Consider the following 15,847-nt stretch of genomic DNA (forward strand, 5'->3'; position numbering starts at 1 on the left):
TGTAGGATCATAATCAAACTCAACAATATAACTATCATGTAAAACATTCTCTTTATGATCCATACGCATACAAGTCTTATAATCTTCCAAGGTAGTGGGAATAACATCAACTAAAGTCATGACATGTCCAAACCCACTTTTAGTACTCTTGCAAATATCATTATCAATAGTAGATTCATCATGATTCTCAAATGAATTTTCAAGAGCACAAGAAACATCATGACTATCACCCCAATCATGATCATTAGCACAATTGATATTCAAAGAATTTATACTAACAACATTGCAATCATGCTTTTCATTCAATGAACTATCATGAATCACTTTATAAATTTCTTTTAATACTTCATCATAATTTTAAGAATCATGATTTTCATGCAAGACCTCATAAACATAATCTAGTGCACCCAACTCACTAGCAATTGGTCCATCATAATCGGGTCTTTTAAAAAGATTAGCAAGTGCATGAGGATCCATTTATCTTAATTTTCGCCTTCTACTTTTTGTTTTTGTGAGATAAAGATAAAAATAGCATTGCAAGGCAAGTAGAGAGTAAAACAAGTGAATGCTAATTTGTATGTAGGTACTTGATAGTAGGTTGGTGATACTTCCCGACAACGGCGCTAGAAATCCTTCCTCATACTTGTGATCCGTGTTGGGTTTTCCGTGAAGATGAATGGGTGGTGCAACACAATATTGATAAGTATTTCCGTTAGTAGAGAACCAAGGTTTATCGAACCAATAGGAGTAACAACCAACCCCCATCTTGAGCGACTACACACAAAGAAGAAAACACTTGCACCCAATACGGGCAAGAGGGTTGTCAATCCCCTTGGACTCATTATTGGCTAGCAAGTAAAGCGTGTATATCAAAGTTGATAATTGCAAAGTAAATAAATTAAGCGAGGTAATTGTAGCGTTTGTAAACTTACAAGTGAATAGGCCCGGGGCCCGTAGTTTTCCCTAATGGAATCTCTCATGTAGTAGGCGTACGGTGGGTAAACAAATTACCGTTGGGCAATTGATAGAAAATCGCATAGTTATGTTATATTTATGACAATGATCATGTATATACAGGCGTCACGTACATAAGCAAATATGTCGTTTCCTGCGTGCACCAATTACTATTACTCCTCACATCGACCGCTATCTAGCATGCATCTAGAGTTTTAAGTAAAATAGAGTAATGCTTGGAGAACTATGATATGATGTAGACAAAGAGAACTCAATCAATATGAATTAACCCCATTGTTTTATCCTTAGTGGAAACAATATAAAGACGTGTCCTTGTCCTTTTCTGTCACTTGGATATAAAACTCTGTCAGGTTGAACCCACTACAACGCACCCCTCTCAGTGAAGAAATATCAAACTATTTGGTCAAACTATCTTATATTTACTAAGGGGCATGCTACGCGTCGGCCGGTGGATCTTTCTAAAAGATCCACCGCCTCGCGAGCCGTTCAATATGAAAATGTTATCGGCCCGTATCGTTCCTTCTCTTCTCTAGTTTCTGCAACAAGATCCTTGCTGCAAAACGTCATTTTTTTAATTTCGTGCAACATGACTCATGTTGGATGACCTCTTTTTCAATTTTCTGCAACGAGACCTTTGTTGCATAAATTGCAACAACATTTTCTGCCGTCGCATCTAATTTTGTACAACAACAACCTTGTTTCAAAAAAATATTAAAACAACATCTTCGGTCGTGTTGCACCATTTGCACAGTCGTCGCTGCCTCTGTTCTGTAACAACACCATTGTTGCAAATAACAACGTGGGGTCGAGCGCTAGTAGTGGATGTGGACATACATCTGCGGAACCAGCGTAGTTAGGCTTGTAGCAAAGCCACTTTCTGAAACAAAGTACCAGTTGCAGAAACATACATATGAAAAGGTTGCTCTCGTCCATCTGACTAAGACTACATCCGATGGACACGGATACAAAGGATACCACGCAAGGGATGGGTCGGTTGAAGGCAAACTTTTTCCATTTTCCATTTACTAATTGGATGCATCATACAAGGCTCCACGTTAATCCTCATAAACTAATCAAATTGTCCGTTCAATCTTAAGATTAATTCTGTACAGCCCTCGGATGAGGAACCTTAATTAGGAGTCCTAGGATGTTGTCCCACGTGCACCTTTTATCTTTATTTAAGGAATATAAACCAAGCCAATATGTATTTCCGGTTGAAATCTACCATGACTATACAAAAAAAGAAATTCTTTCTTTGAAGATTCGTCAGCTCAACCTTTCCTGCTCCGTCAACGCAGCGAAGCATCCTCGAGAAAACTCTAGCGCTGTTTTTCTCACCATGTCCTGAATTTTCAAGTTCCATACATAGAACACGTCCTTGGACTGTAAGGTTTTGACGCACATGTACATCACGGATTGGATGGCCTCTAGCCGATATTACATGATGTCTTATCCCCTCGCAGGTATGCATGGCAGATTCACGCAGGCCTCAAATTAGACGATACTGACGCACGTGTATACCAGCAGGCCTGGGCACGCTGGTCCGTAACACCGGGCTCGGCCGTGGGTGCACGGAAGGACGTGATGAAGGACTGCACGCTGGCGATGCGCGTGGCCAGGCGGGGGGCGAGACACCGGCAAGCACAACTGCATCAGCAACGGCGTGACCATAGCTGCACGCTGTCTTCGACCTTAGACAAGCTCGATGCAGACTACAAGGCCCAAACAACAAAAACGATGGTGGCCCCGATCACCGAGCCTTGCCTCCGCCATCGAATCTACTCACGAAAGTAAATATACACAGTTTTATCTACTGATGAACACACGTACAGTTCTTGAATATATGTTGGACACTACCTCTTAGACTTTGTATAGTAGCTCAACTGTATAAATTCATACCGTATTGGAAGCACGTGTCGCTTTTATCGTATGTCGTCGGTAGTTTTGCACAAAAAACCTTTCGTTTTTGGGTATTTAACCCGTCATCCAGATTTAAGTGAAGAAGAAAAATGTTTCAGATTAAAAAGAAAAACACCCCCAGCTCACCTTATCCACCCCGTCCTCCACCGCGGGATCCTCTCTCCGGCGATGTCGAAGCATTGCAGCAGCGTGGCCAGCAACATGCCGATGGTCCGCAGCGCCAGCGTCTCCCCGGGGCACCGCCGGCGGCCCATCCCGAACGGGATCATGAACCGCCCCTTGGCCTTGTCGTCCTCGAACCGCTCCGGGACGAACTCTAGCGGTCGCTCCCACGCCGCCGGTTCGCGGTGGAAGGCGTACGCGTTCACCATCAACATCGTGCCGCTCGGCACGTTGTAGCCGCCCACCTTGCTATCCGCTGACGACTTGTGCGGCAGCAACATCCAAGCAAATGGCGAGGGGCACGGACGGCCTCCTCCATCCCAGTCCGTGTCCAACACATCTCGATTTGATGGATTGCAGTCCGTGTCCTGGTCCAACTCAAATCAAGATTATTGTTGCTGTTATAAGAAGGGAGGGTCCTCGGCCCGAATCTCCATCAGGTCTTATTTTGCACGAAGCATCGGATGTTGCCACCAAGTTCGCCACAGGAAGAAGCGCCGAGTTCTTCGGAGAAAGAAACGCCGACTTCGCCGGAGGTAGAAGATCATCCGTCGAGCACTCCAATGTCGCCTGCTACGGCTACACCAGAGGTATGTATCACACCGACCACTGTTTGATTTTTCTGATTTCCTCCAGCAGCATGTCTTCATCAAGGTTGGGGAACTGGCAGTACGCGATACAAACCTGTGCTGGAAAAGTGTATGGTGAAGTCTGCTGCTACTGGTGATGCTTTCAGGCCAAATACACCGAGACAGATTATCCGCCTGTGTCAAATCAAAGGAGACTGGGATGGATGTGAGAGTTGCCTGACACAAGAAATAGGATTTTTGTTAGTATGTAGATTCAGTAAAGCAATTACAGTGAAGCGTAACATTCCAACTCTATAAGACCACTCACATTGGCGCATATACTCTCAGTTTTGATCATAATAAGCCAATAAATGGATTTTACATGTTTCTTGAAATATATTAACAAGATGACCAATTTTGTATCTTGGTGGTAAAAGTATAATCATATCCAATTTCGAGAACTGGTCTGATGGGTTGATGTGATCATCTATCTAATGCTTAACAACATAAAGAGAAGATCTTTTGAACATGGAGAAATAAATTAACCTGACCTCTCTCACATATTTTAATAGATGCGAGCAATGAAGGAAACAAATCAAAGAATCAAAGACATAAATAACAGTGTTTCAATAAACATTACCAAACCATTTCAGAAAGAAAACAAGCATAATATCTTCAGGAGGAAAGGAGGTCCTAATTACCTGTTTATCAATCGTGACGGCGTCATCCTTGGGACAGTTAAAGACGTAATTTCGTCGCGGGCCCAAGCAATCCCGAACGGCAAATATTCCATACAGACTAATGGGATACGAGGGTTCAAAGCTTGATAGACGCATTGAGAATAACTGTAGCATATTACTTGGTGTGCCCTTTCCAAGTGTTGATGGGGCTGCAATTATTTAGTGAGAACAAAAGCAAGTTATAATTTTAGTGAGTTGGTACCAAAATACATAGATATCAGTATATTATAACGGCAGATGAATTAATTACTAGGAATGAACGAATGGCAAACAACACTTATTGGTAGAAGTGTCATGGGGGTCCTGTAGATACGGTGGTAGCAGGAATTGGCCCCAAGGATGCATGATGGGGGGAGGGTATGATCGTCATATCCGAGAGCCAAAATCTCCGTGCACAGCTTCGAGTGTCCTATAATCCGTTTGAAGTAACTATCTGCCCATCTGAAACCTATGTCCTCTGCTTCGCTCTCGAGGTAGAGCTTTCCTGAAGAATTGATGTAGAACAGCTCAGCGGTGAAATATATACTATTTGTTTCATCTGCTCAGAGAACCAGCAGCTACCTAGACAGCTTTCGTTATCAAGTGTGTTTTATACCATGGGGAAAGTGCATAAATCTGAAAAACAGGCAAATCAAAAGAGTTTATACTGTTGGATACAAGCCGACTCGACGAGTACTTTTCGTCGAGACGATCTCGCACGATGCAGCCACAAGGAGCAAGCAAGCACACTAGTTGGTGGATGGACGTATCCCTAGCTAAATCGATCTAGACTTGCACAACTCGACGAAACACCAAAGATTTGATAGCTAAACCAGGTGCGTGTCGCACCTGTTTGTGTCTTGCTTTTGATTTGATTCGAGATACAAAGTTTACAGGGGTGTACAGGTAAATATAGGAATTAGGACTAACGTATGCAAGCCTACACGGTTACAAACTCTAATCCGAATACTACTAGCTCTATACATGTATGACATGATGATTGATTCCTATCCTAACCGGACAAGACTCGTGGTTAATTCCAACAATCACCCCCCTAATCACGATGTCCTCATTTTACAGCTTTGGGCACCTATCCTTCTTCGCATCTTCGTGAACTTCTGTCGTCCCAAAGACTTAGTCAGGATATCTGCAAGCTGGTCATCGGTGCAAACATAGTTGACTTCAATCTTGCCTTCTTCCATGCACTGTCGTATGTAGTGCTACCTTATATCGATGTGCTTGGTCCTGTCATAATGCACTCGATTCTTACACAGGGCAATCGCAGACTTGTTGTCAACACCACTCTTTCTGGTTCTTTATCTGTGAGGTCACCGAGTAACCTTTCTAGCCACACACCTTGACCCGTCGCGGTTGCAGCTGCTATATACTGTGCTTCGCAGGACGATAATGCGACCACCTTCTACTTTTGTGATAGCCAAGTTACTATGCTCCTGCCCAAGAAATATGCCAGACCCGAGGTACTTTTACGGTCATCCACATCCCCTGCCAGATCGCTATCACTATAGCCAAGTAGTTCCACCATCTCCTTCCTTTTCTCTCTCAAATAGACCCAACCGAAGTTTGTTGTCCCTTTGATGTACCTGAGTATATGTTTGACAGCAGCCCAATGTTCAGTCGTGGGTGCTTCCATGAAGTGACTCACTATGCCAACGGAATAGGCCAAGTCCGGCCGTGTATTCACAAGATACCTTAGGCTTCTGACCACACTTCTATAATCCGTTGCATCAACCGCAGGGGCTTCACTCCTTTTGCTAAGTTTAAGCCGAGGCTCCATTGGAACATAAGTTGGTTTGCAATCCACCATGCTACAACTTTCAAATATCTTCTTTGCATATGCCTCTTGACATAGTGTGATCCCATTCGGCTTTTGTTGTACCTCGATCCCGAGCTAGTATGTCAAGAGCCCTAGATCACTCATCTTGAATAGCTCCTTCATTTGTAGCTTGAATATTGCAATCTCCTCTTCGTCTGCTCCAGTTATCAACAGATCATCAACATAGATGCCCACTAAGAGACAATCCTTGCCTTTACCTCGCTTGTACATAGCATGTTCGAGTGGACTTTTCTCAAAACCTAGAGAAATAAATGTACGGTCAAGCTTGATGTTCCATGCCTGAGGAGCTTGATGTAGCCCATACAATGCCTTGTGTAGCTTCAACACCTTGTGTTCTTCTCCTTCTTTGATGTACCCCGGTGGTTGCTTCACGTATAGTTCTTCTTCTAAATCCCGTTCAAAAACGCGGATTTTACATCCAAATGATGTAGCCTCCAAGATTCTTGACCCGCGAGAGCTATAACTAGCCTCACCGATTCCATCCTTGTGACTGGAGCGAACACTTCCTCGAAGTCCATACCTTGCTCTTGCACAAACCCTTTAGCTACGAGCCGAGCTTTATGCTTGACCAAGTTTTCTTCAGCATCCTTCTTGACTTTGTACACCCACTTGAGCCCTATGGATTTGTGACCATTGGGAAGATCTGCGAGCTCCCATACTTTGTTGTCTCGTATTGATCCCAACTCTTCATCCATAGCACGCCGCCAACACTCCTCGGTATTTGCTTCTTCAATTTCGTCGGTACCTCGACGCTAAGCAAACATTGTCGTCCTCTTCTTATAACTTTGACAGGATTAATAGTACGAAGTGCTTCCTCCGGATATAAATCCACCACTGGTCGAAGACGAACTGGTGTCGACGGACGTTCCCTTGTCTCCTGTTTTATCGAAAACGAGTAATTTTCATCTTGCGGAGTTGCCAAACTCCTATTTTCTGGCGATCTAGATTCACCTGTACTATGTATAGCTTCATGTTCACTAGCTGAATTAGCCAACGGATGGAATACTTCACGTGCACTAGTTAGCATGCACGTGCAACAAACGACTAACCGAATAATTTATAAATTGCTTGTTATATTAAAATTTTAGTATATATATACTCCTAGGAGTGCATGGGAGTACATACTCCTAGGAGTACTAACCCATTTCTCATAAAACAACAAAAATACTTTTTTTTGTGTGTGTGTGAACAATTCTGTCTCAAGAAAAGAGTATTGCGAGTCTCAATACCCAGTCTTTTACAAATCCGCCTACTGTATACGCTTCCCATCTGGGCTATTATTCTATGATAACATTTTACTACAACAAGATTTTGTACTGGGTTAGTCCAACAAAGCATTACAACTCAATGACAATAGGGGAGTTTGTCAGATCAATAATCTTGGGGCAAATGTTGGCCGCTTTGCTGCAATCTCTAGCAAATCGGGCGACTGGTGTAACCAAGTCTACCACATCAATCTCATGGAAGAAAAGGTTACCATCGTCTGAACCTGCCTTCAACACTGCAGATGCTTGCCTTGTCACACAGTTTACTAATCTTCCAGCAGCATCATCGCTGCACGAGCTCGAGGAACATCGAGGTGGTGTTCTAGACACGTGCAGTTCCAATGTCTCATGAATTCCGCTCCATTCCATGTAACCGAAGTCATCAACGGGATATTCAACATCAGAGTCAGCGACTCTGGTTTCTTCTTCCACTGGTTGGGCCAGAGAGGATTCTGAAATTCTTGATCCACAGACCTCATTCCGTTCCATCGGAGCAAAAAATCTCATCAGTGTCTAATTCACGGAAGTCATCGATGGTATATTCAAAATCACAGCCAGCTATTCTGTTTTCTTCTTCCACTGGTTGGGCTGTAGAGGATTCTGAAATTCTTGATGCAAAGACCTCACTCCATTCCATCGGAACAAAAAACTCATCAGTGTTTGATTCACCTCCTACAATTCCGGTTCCCAAATCCAGTGTCCGCAAACCATGATCAGAAGCATCACCGCCAACAGCCGCATCTGGTTCTTCTTCATCCTCTCTAGGCTCCATAATATCGTCCTCGGATGAAAGGCCCTGGACGTAGCAAGGGAGATCCTCCATCGGGCTAACGATAGTCTTCATGTGGCAGGGGAGGGCCGAGCAGCCTGCGGTGAACTTGGTATTCTTGGCGGAGAAGAAGTTCACCGTGAGATTCAAGCTGGCAACACACACAGACACAGGCATCAGAACAACCGTTTCACTTCAGTATACTGTTGCTACTCAATTCTGTCCCCAAGAAAAGAATCCATGGATGGAGCAGCTAGAAATGCAGAGACAGGAGAAGGAGAGAGGAGCCTTACAGGTTGAGCATGGTGTAGGCGAGCTTGACCTTGTTGCCGATGCCGCCGAGCGACTTGAATTCGGCGGCCGCCTTGTGAACGACCAGCGACTCGGTTGGGTGCTGCCACGCCCACTCGAACTGTAGGCCAAGAAACACGCGTTAGTACTGTAAAAGGCAGAGGAGTAGCCGTGACCCATCACAGAACGAAGTGAATCCAATCTTTGAAGCGAGACGAGATGAGATGAGACGGAAGAAGGGTACCTGGAGGGCGGCAACGTTGGTGGGGAAGCCGTAGATGCAGAGCATCATCTCCCAAGGCCGGCCGCGCTTGGTCCGCCAGGCGCCGCATCGGAGCTCGCCGTTGTGCTGCCGGATCCCCCGCCGCGGATTCACCGTGAACCTGCCACGAGATTTTTGATTGATGCGCGATGAGGGGGGGGGGGGGGGGGGGGGGGGTTTACCCGATGTAAGGGTGAGATCTGGTATAGTTTGTTAGGGAAAGTTAATTTTTCTTGCGTGATTGGAAGTTTCGTTGGTGGAGTATGTTCAGCCAATTGTAATTGCTAAGTACAACCAGCAGACGGTGGATTAACGAGGGCTGTTAGATTAAGATCTATGGGATTAATCGTGGGGTGCTGATTGATTGTTTTTTTTGTGAGACGTTTGATTGGGTGTCTGTAGTGTAATTCTTGTTGGATTGTTTAATAGTAGTATAGATGCACTTCTGGAGTTGAGCCACCAGCTCCTCGTGTTACGTATGGCTCAATTCCCGTTGGAAAAACTCTCTGCTGGAGATCCTGGTGCTGGGCCGCCGTTGCCTCAAGCGCACTTGGCTGGGCTGCCGGACATAGTGCTCGTGCCACGCGCATCACTGTTGTAGCCTGTAGCGCTAGTGGTAACGTCGGGCGCACTGCTCGTTGCTTATCGTGGAGCTGTTCTAACGCTTGTTGCTCGGACGCCACCCGTTGTAGTGAACTCCATGACGCGTCTCCTCTGGCGCTGTTTTCCGGAGTATCCATCGGTGTCGCTGGAGGCTCTGGTTGATTATCTGCATGGTCATATTCGTTGTAAAAAACATGAAAAATGTCATCGGATACCGGGTATACTGGCTCGGTGGAGTTCCAATTTCATGACCTCGCTTCTTCAAAGACCACGTCACGCGTCACAACCACCTTATCGGTCGAGGGGTTGCACGCACGGTACGCCTTCATGCCCGCTTCATAGCCAACCAATATCATTGGAGTACTCCGATCCGCCAACTTGCTTGTATGCCCGGCCACCGTCTTCACATGCGCCACGCACCCGAAAGTACGAAGATGATCAACTGCGGGCTTATGTCCGTACCATGCTTCGTACGGCGTCATCCCAACCACACTCTTGGTTGGAGCCTGGTTCAGCAAATAAACGGCGGTATTGACCGCCTCACCCCAAAACTTGTCAGACATCCCTTTGGTCTTCATCATGCCTCGTGCCATCACCACCATGGTTTTATTCCTCCGTTCCACAACACCGTTTTGCTGCGGTGAATATGGCGCCATAAGATACCGCTTGATTCCATGTGCTTCGCAAATTTCTGTGAATTCATGAGACTTGAACTCACCCCGTCGATCGGTGCTGAGGGCCTTCAGTTTGGCTTCGGATTCTACCTCGGCCACCATCTTTACTTTCCTAAAGACTTGCAAAGCTTGGTCCTTCATCTTCAACAACACAATCGACATGTATCTGCTGAAGTCATCGACGACGAGTAAGAAGTATTTTTTCCCAGCTGGGTTAGCCGGTGTAATGGGTTCGCACAAGTCTCCATGGACCAACTCAAGAGCTTTCCTTGCTCTAAAGTTTCCCTCTCTCGGGAACGAGGCCCGCCTTTGTTTCCCAACAAGGCAACCATCGCACACTTGCTCAACATGATCAATGCACGGTAGGCCACGTACCATCTCCTTTTGTCTAAGTTGCCGAAGAGCCTCGAAATTTAAATGACCATAGCACGCGTGCCACTTCCATGTCGAGTCATCCATGCTTGACAAGAGACATACTGGATCCACACGATCCAAGTTGAGGATGTAGAGTCTGTTCGGTGATCTCTGCACCTTCATGATCAACATCCTCTGACGGTCATACCCCCATAAATAGCCATCTTCGAGCACAATCTTGCAACTACGCTCCTCGAGCTGGCCAAGACATATGATGTTGCTCTTTAGCTTGGGAATATAGTACACATCTGTGAGTACCTTGTGATCGCCATTCTTTAGCTCAAATAGGACAGTACCTCGCCCTGTGATGTCAACGGTCCGCCCGTCACTGAACCGAAGCGTGCCTCCAACCGAGAGATTTAGCACAGAAAACTGGTCCTTGTCACCGGTCATGTGGTTGCTTGCTCCCGTGTCGAGGTACCACACGTGCCTCGCTGTGTTCACCCTCTTCTTGTCATGAAGGTAAACCTTCTCTTCGTCGAGCGTGACAACCTCGGTAGCCGGTGCCTTCGGAGCTGGACCATCCTCGTCCATAAGCTCACATACTTCGACCATGAGCATCATATCGCTATCATCGCCTCCCTTGGCCATGAGAGCTCTTTCCTTCGGTGGACTCTTGCAATCAGACTTGAAGTGACCGAGGATTCCACAATTGTGACACCTTACTTTTTTATGTCAAATTTTCTCCTTGGTTTTCTAGCCTTTTCTTCCTGTCCAGCGAGGTCCTTTCTCGCCGGGCTTTGCTTCTCCTTTACTTTACTGTCGCTTGTGGATCCACCTTGCTTTCCTTTCGACGGGTCCATCCATTGCGCCATTGTAAGCATGAGATGCTCACTCTCCTTCGAATCGCCAAAGCTGAGACGAATTCTCTCGTCGTGGGCCTTGAACCTTCCGGCAAGATCCTCGACCGTGAGAGTGTTCACGTCAAGACATTGCTCGATCAACGTGACGATTTGGATGTAGCGTGCCGGCGCGGCGCGCAAAAATCGTCGGACGATCGCAACTTCTTCTAGGGTTGAACCATAGCCACGTATGCCATTGACGAGGGTCTTAAGATGGGCGGCAAACTGATCAACCGTCTCTCTTTCCTCCAACTTCAGGCACTCATAGCTTCTCATCAGGGACTGAAGGTGTGCTTCCTTGACAAGGTCATGACCCTGGTGTAGGATCTTGATAGTCTCCCATGCCTCCTTCGCCGATTTCTTTCCGACGAGGTGCTGTAGCACATCCTTCGGCATGGCGGAGTAGATCGGCGTTAACGCCTGACGATCCGTCCGATACTTTGCCGCGCCCATCGCGTACTTGGCGCCGCCGGGGTCAACTGCTTCCTAGAACTCAGCTCCCTCCAACGCGACCTCCATGTTCATCGCCCGTAGTGCGTAGTCCTCTCAATCCAGTCGGGGGAACTATCACACCCCACCGTCGTCATCGGTGCTCCCTCTCCCGCCACAACGATCTCCTTGCCTGGGTTCGGCATGATTTTTTGATTGCTTCCCAAAGATCACGCCAATAAACCAAGCTCTAGATACCAATTGTTGGCTACAGGCCCGACTCGACGAGTACTTTCCGTCGAGACGATCTCGTACGATGCAGCCACAAGGAGCAAGCAAGCACACTAGTTGGTGGATGGACGTATCGCTAGCTAGCTTAATCGATCTAGACTTGCACAACTCGATGAAACACCAAAGATTTGATAGCTAAACCAGGTGCATGTCGCACATGTTTGTGTCTTGCTTTTGATTTGATTTGAGATACAAAGTTTAGAGGGGTGTACAGGTATATATAGCAACTAGGACTAACATATGCAAGCCTACACGGTTACAACTTCTAATCCGAATACTACTAGCTCTATACATGTATGACGTGATGATTGATTCCTATCCTAACCGGACAAGAGTCGTGGTTAATTCCAACATATACTGCAGATTATATAAAAAATACATGTATAACTCTTAAAATTTAATCAGTGCTGAGTAAGTGCTCCCGTCTTATTTTTGGTTAGGGGTTGACTATAGAGACTTACATTTTTCTTCCAGCATACCACTTAGCTGAATAAATAAAAACAATACATCTGCTACACCACTATCTAGAATTTATTCTGCTATATGTATTTCCCCACAAAAATTGAAGTTCCGAGTAACTGAAAATTGAACCTTTTTGAAGTTTTGCTTTTGGGTTATGATACTACTTTCTCTTTAATGTTGGTTGCTTATATTATTAAACATTTAAGCTTAGTTACGAGTGCGGAACTATAAAATTATGCTGCTAATCTGATGGACCAACTCGAGTTGATGCATGCATAGAGTTAATGGTTTCAATCAAATATCATTGCATGCGTAGAGTTGATGCTCTCTTTCAGTTTTTAATGGGTTTGGTGGTGGGTTTTTTTTTCTGTTATGGTTGAAGTGCACATGGTATTACTGATACACACATGAATTGGAAGGACTTCAATTTGTGAAGGGTGATTAGTAATATATATAGTTGAGAATCTGTTTGGGCTAATTATAATTATGTTGTTACTACACGAAATAGATGACATTGCTGAACTGAACATTGTAGAGGATTTGGATAACCGACGTTCAAAAAAAGCAAAAATCTGTAGGAGGTGTGACGCCCTTGATTTAGTCATACGCTAATCATACACGCAAATGCGTACGATCAAACTGAAGGACTCATGGGAAGATATCACAACACAACTCCAGACACAAAAACAATATATACAAGCTTCATATTACAAGCCAGGGGCCTCGAGGGCTAGAATACAGAAGCTCGATAAACACACGAGTCAGCAGAAGCAATAATATCTGAGTACAAACATTAAACATGGGGTGCCTTAGAGAAGGCTAGCACAAAAGATACAATGATCGAACGAGGCGAGGCCTCATGCGTGGGAACATCCTAACTACTCCTGGTCTTCAGTGGCCCCCACGTAGTAGTAGGCACCGTCGGGGTAGCTGTCGTCGTCGGCAGGATACTCCATCTCCTGGGCTCCATCATCTAGTCGCATCAAAGGATCAAGGGGCAAAGGGGGAGCAAAGCAACGGTGAGTACTCGTCCAAAGTACTCGCACGATTTATATTAGAACTAAGCTAAGTATGCATTAGTATCAAAGAAGGGGGTTTATATGTGGACTGACTGCAGCAATGGGAGAAAAGAGAGAGAGGGCATAGTCCTATCAAAGACTAGCATCTTCAAGGGTCTTGCAGCAATAGACAAGAGTAGAGCAAGGTAATACAATTAATAGACATATTGTTGCAGCAATAAATAAAGTGAGGTCACGCCCAGAGATCCTCCCTCGACTCCGTGCGAGGAAGCAATCCCGGGGCAACGTTCTAGTTAAGTAACACTTGTAGTTGTATAAGATCAGGGCACAACTCCAAGTCGTCCTATAACCGTGGACACGGCTATCCGAATAGTTAATTTTCATCCCTACGGGGGTGCACCAAGTTTACCGTCACGCTCGATAACACTCTGGCCGGACACACTTTTCTGGGTCATGCCCGGCCTCGGAATATCGACACGTCGCAGCCCCACCTAAGATCAACAGAGAGGCCAGCCCGCACAAAGGGGTCGTGGGCCCACTTTCCCTCCGCGCTCCTGCACGACACGTAGGCGTCCGATGTCAGTCCTAGCACCCCTTAATACAAGAGCGATGCATCTCGGGACCACTCGGGCGCTGGTCGATGGGGAGGCGGTGCGGTTCCAGCGCCGCACGGTAGGGAGCGGCGGATCTGGCGCGGGGGGGGGATGTGAGGAGGGGCAGATGGTTGCGAGGGGAGGAGAGAGCGCGCGAGGGAGAGGGAGGCCGAGGCGAGCGAACCAGGGGGCAAGCGTAGGGGCTCGATGGTGAGCTGACGAGGGGAGGTGAGGCCAGCAAGGGGGAGTGGGTCGCTGGAAGGGGAGGGAACCAGGGGGTTCCCTCGTGGAAAGAGGTGGGACTAACAGGGGTGGGTGGAAGTGGCGGCGGCGGTAGGGACAGAGTGAGGGAGGGAGGCGCTGGGCTAGGGTTGGGCAGTGGGTTTAAATACCCGTCGGTATAGGTGGGCTGTGGGGTTGGTTGGCCCAGTTGGGCCGGGGGGTTCCCTTGTTTTATAGTTTCTGATATAATTATATAAGTGTTTTAAATAATTTCAAAAATGTACTATTCACTTTTATAATTTATGAGGGAATTTTTGTAACTCCTGCGACATTTTTATTTTATCATTCAAAAACTTTTCTCGTTCGACTATATTTTTAAATTTTGAATTCGACTCGGTTTCGACTAACTCGAGATCAACGATAGAATTCACGGTGACGTGGCATCATTAGTGTGGGATCACTGTAGCTTAATTACATTCAACACTGTAGCAAAAGCTGAGGGTGTCACAATTCTCCCCTACTAATAAGAATTCTCGTCCCGAGAATTAAGAGGTAGAAGGAAAGAGCTCGGGGTATTCATCACGAAGATGATCCTCGCATTGCCAAGTGGCTTCATCTTCAGAATGATTTGACCACTACACTTTAAGGAACTTGGTGACTTTGCGACGAGTCTGACGTTCAGCCTGGTCGAGAATGCGGACAGGATGCTCTTTATAAGAGAGGTCTTGTTGCAGCTCAAGCATATCATGATCCACTGCTCGAATAGGATCCTTGAAGCAGCAGTGGAGCTGAGACACATGGAAGACATCGTGAACCCGAGAAAGGTTCGCCGGTAGTTCCAATTGCTAAGCCACTCTTTCACGCCTTTCGAGAACAATGAAAGGACCGATATAGCAAGGAGGTAACTTGCCCTTGATCCCAAAACGGTGTGTGCCTCTCATTGGTGTGACGCGATGATAAGCCTTTTCGCCAGGTTGGTAGACCACATCTTGATGATGACGGTCATACTAACTCTGATGAAGAGACCGAGCACCCTCCAGATTCTCAAGAATAATGCGGATTTGACCTTCAGTATGCTGGATAATATCCGGACCGAAGTGTGACCGGTCCATTGAACGGTGGCTTTGGAATTTCATACGAAGCCAAGAGTAAAGGATACTTTGGAGTCAAGGATGTACAGTAGAGTCAGGTTTCAATCCTGTGGAATTTTGGGTTATGGGCCCACCATGTGGTCGAGAGTAGGTAGAGGGGTTACATCTTATACGGTCTTGGTAACAAGACATGTCAGAGGATAACCTGTCAGTTATGTTGGCAACAACGTCGGTACCAAGGGTGGGGGACGAATAGAACCATTTTCCTGCTCGTTGGAACAAGGCGGACCAATAGGCAAAATTCTCGCCCACCGGCGGCTACCGGAATTTTATCCACAATAGTAATAGGGTTTTACTGATAGAGTTGTATACCAAGATTTCTACCTAAGCAGGGAATTAACACTGCTTAGATAAGTTATG

At 46.0% G+C, this 15,847-nt stretch overlaps 1 pseudogene; it reads right to left on the reverse strand.

The window, feature by feature from the left end:
* Positions 1–7,351: 7,351 nt before the first annotated feature.
* On the reverse strand, positions 7,352–9,527 carry LOC123450276 (annotated as a pseudogene).
* Between the last annotated feature and the right edge of the window lie 6,320 nt (positions 9,528–15,847).

The sequence above is a fragment of the Hordeum vulgare genome, chromosome 4H (assembly GCF_904849725.1).
Source record: "Hordeum vulgare subsp. vulgare chromosome 4H, MorexV3_pseudomolecules_assembly, whole genome shotgun sequence".
In the NCBI taxonomy this organism is placed as follows: Eukaryota; Viridiplantae; Streptophyta; class Magnoliopsida; order Poales; family Poaceae; genus Hordeum; species Hordeum vulgare.